The 3,860-nt window shown below is 32.5% G+C and overlaps 1 protein-coding gene across 2 annotated transcripts in view; it reads left to right on the forward strand.

The window, feature by feature from the left end:
* Positions 1 to 1,342: 1,342 nt before the first annotated feature.
* The window catches only part of LOC111407793, a 6,842-nt gene continuing 4,324 nt past the window's right edge, over positions 1,343 to 3,860 (forward strand). Inside the window, exon 1 of one of the 2 annotated variants that reach the window (XM_023037472.1) lies at positions 1,343 to 1,459. The gene's annotated coding sequence lies outside the window, so the exon portion shown is untranslated. The remainder of the gene's footprint in view (positions 1,460 to 3,860) is intronic. The other variant, XM_023037471.1, reaches the window with a different exon arrangement.

The raw sequence follows: 3,860 nt of genomic DNA on the forward strand, positions 1-3,860 counted from the left end.
CCAACTAAATCAAAGTGAAATCATAATAAACTAAAAGATAGTTTTTTTTTTCATTTTTGTTCGCCTTTTTTAGGCTAATGACGATACAATAACGTTACAATACAAGTCTACTAAATAGATATAAGGCTCAAAAAACATAATAATGTCCAACAAGATCTCGTGATCATCATATCTGAAAAAGGATACTGATTAAATAAAGAAAATAACCAACCACAATAATAAAGCAATTGTTTATAATATCTAAACATAACAATTACACAAGTTTATGTTTGTATGATATTACGAAACGCATTTAATTTCAGATTATTACCTTAGTTTGCTCCAAAAAAATTATTGATCTAAAACTTTATTTGTAGCAAATATTATCACCAAAAGTCTAGGATTTCTTTATTTCCGATTTGGTATAATGAATTTCAATTTAACTTTGAAGAGGCGTGAAAAATCTGAAAATGAAGTGTGTGGTGCCGGTGGCTCAAAACCAAGTTGGATGTCGACTAAAGTTCATCTAAATTTTGAAGAGAAAAAAGGTTTTTGATAGATTATGTCAATATTGAACTTATTAGATATATATTAGGATTATTGGATGATGATGATAATAATAATAATAATATATCTGTATTAAAAAGGTAGAAATTGACAAAAATACCCATAAATGACAAAATTATTGAATTTTACATATTTGGATGAATTTTCAAAAAATTTCATTTTTTCATTGTTATATATTTTTTCGTCGGTTCGGTTTGGTTTTAAACCATAATTAAAATTTTCAAATCTAAACCAAACTATTTTGACCAGTTTGGTTTGGGTCAAAATCATTTCGTTGATCGGGTCCATGTGGCACCAAACCGACGATTTCTAAAATGCGACTTCAATATGATTTTCCGGCTTCACGATTTTTATTTACAGCCCTACTTTCAACAATATCATACATTCCCTAACTATTTCTATAATTGATAGCAGATAATATTATTTTTACAAAGTAATAATAATAAATAAATAAGTAAATAAAAATAAAGAATAATATTTTCATCCCTCTCAACCTTCATCCTCTCTCTCGAAAATCACTTCCGTTCCATTATCATCCCTAGTCCAAGTTAACAATGCATCCATTGCAAAATATTATAGTTTTTACTCATTACTATTTGTGGCTTGTTCTTATGAAAATTGATTTTTTTACTGTTAGAGAAAAAAGTGAATCTTATTTATGAATAAGTAAAAAATGACAATTTAAAATAGTAAAATAATGATAAAAATTCAATTTTTTAAAGTGAAAAATTGTTATCAAACGGGGACTAAATTAGAAAAATATTATTTAACATAGTGAGCTGCACAACGTGAGGTCATAAAAAGTTGGCCCAATAGAAATTCATCAAAGTTCTCTCTCCATCTTCTCCCTCCCCTTAAAAAGTAACAGCTTCTCGTCCATCTGCCATTCGTTCAATCCACCCACATAGGAAAGGTAAACAAGCTATTGAACCCTTAGTTTTTTCGATTACGGTTTAATGGTCTTCTGTAGTTTCATTTTCACACTTCAAGTTTCCGAATTATTTTTCAGATCTATTGTTTGACTGTTGGTTATTAGGGTTTGACTTGATTTGACACTGATACTCAGTCTTGATCTCTTAGTTGAGGATTGAAAGAATTTAATCTGGGAAAGGTTTTATTTGTTGATTTAGGGAGGAAAAAGTCGAGGAAGATAATCTATTTTTTAATCAATCCAATTGAAGTGAAAGCGGGAGGTTTAAGATGTTATTTTATAGACTAATGGTACAAATTGAATTAAACGAACAGAAACAATTTCAATCGGATATCAATTTAAATACAATCACCAAATCCTCTCAATTAACTATGAGTTTCACCATTTAATTTTACTAGTCTTGATGCTTTAATTAGAGCAAGAGGAGAAATAACTATTTGAGATGGAAATATTTGAATTGCATCCCATCTTCTTTAAATGAGGGGGGTATTTATAGATTTCCCACCAAGCGTTGGGGTAGTTCCATCGTTTCTTCGCTATGCTAAGTGGCTGCTTCTTGTCAGCTATCTTTTAAACAATTATGTTGTGAATCACGCTTTATCCATCCACCTACATGCCTTATATCGACAGCTTGTAGCCATCCTGGATATGGTGAGTGGTTCATGATTTTTATGCAAACCTTTTTGCTTCTTAATTCTCCTCGCTCTTCTCTTTCCTTCGCCCCAAGGTTGAATTCGCGAGGTGTATTTCATTGTTCAACAACTATTAAGAAATTTTGATAGGGAAATTCTACTTTTTAATTCCAAGAATGTAGTTTTTCTTGAGCTAAATTTTGTGTGTGTGTGTGTGTGTGTGAGTAAAGTAGCTGAGCACATGAAAGCTTGGGGTAATTTTAGTAAAATTTTATGTAAATCAGCATATGCAAGTAGTTCCATGGAATGAATTATTCTGATGTTTTGTCAGTTGTATTGACATGATATAACTTTCTTGGAATTGGTGGGAGGTAGGTAGGAGGTTTCTAATCTGGGTTATTGATTTATTTGTGGATTTTTTGGGTGGCCTGTGAAAGGTCTTCTTTTGTGTTTTGCTTTCCGATGCGAAGAAGTAGCTTAAATACAGTCCGTATGGTATCTACCATCATTTCTACTGGATCTTGTGAATATTTGACCCTTGAGAATGGTGTATTTAATGAGCTGGTGCTGGATATCAGAAGGTTATATCTTTTGGTGTATTTTTATTTGGTTTGATGAACAGAAGGCAGGAGAAGACTCAGGGTGATTCATGCTTTATATAAAGGGTTTATGAACCAAATCAAATTTGTTCATGAGCTGCTAACAGCTATCTACTAACCATGTAATGTAGTTTTGTAATTCTGGAGATCCTTATATTATTCTTGGGTCAAATTTTGTGCGAAATAATGCTTAATGAGGGATAATTTATACATAACATTGCCAATTTTCATAAGGCAGATTTCTACTTAACCAACATAATCTGTAGATATAAGTTATTCAGTAAACAATAATAAATTACAATCACTAGTGAACACGTAGACAGTTGCAAAATGAATCATCTAATAGAGTTCAAGTATTCAGCAACATGTTGTGATCACATGAAGCAATTGTGGCAGGATGACATACATTACGCCCTTGTTTTGCATTCCATTACAATCAAATTTTGTGGAAAAATGTATTTTGGAATAGTAATTTTTTGGGAAAATTGCAGCCACGGTGCCAAATCTTTCATTTTATTGTAGACTTGACCCATATCTTTCATCTGTATCACCCACGATATCAAACCTTTCAAAAATTCGCACCTGTAGTCCAAATTGATGAAAATTGTTAGTTCATCCGTTAGTTGACCTAGAGTCAACATTTTGATCAAATTTTGACTAATTTTTAAAGGGTAAAAAGGTAACTTCGAACTTTTATATATTAAAGAATTAAGATAATTAAATTAAAAAAACCAAAAATAAAAATAAAAATAAAAGAATTTGAAAAAAGATTCTTCTTCTTTCCCTACCACCCCGCCCCATCTCATAGAAGCCAAACCAACATCTTCCCACCCAACTAGGGATGTAAACGAGCCGAGCCGGCTCGCGAGCCTAAAATTTCGGCTCCGGCTCGGCTCGGTTAAAATGACCGAGCTTTTTTGCGGGCTCGAGCGAGTCCAACCTTACTTATGTAATTCCCTCCATATCTATATTAGGGCACTCGGGCTCGCGCCTTTGGCTTTTCGCACTATCTCACCTTTATCAGCTCCCTTGCCTTTGCTTTGCTCCAGTGGTACACCAAGCTCGGGCTTTTTACGGGCCGAGCCGGGCAGGCTCATTTTCTCCCCAATTTTTTTTTTTTTTTTTTTTTTTTTTTTTTTTTTTTTTTTTTTT

The sequence above is a fragment of the Olea europaea genome, chromosome 13 (genome assembly GCF_002742605.1).
Source record: "Olea europaea var. sylvestris chromosome 13, O_europaea_v1, whole genome shotgun sequence".
Taxonomy (NCBI): domain Eukaryota; kingdom Viridiplantae; phylum Streptophyta; class Magnoliopsida; order Lamiales; family Oleaceae; genus Olea; species Olea europaea.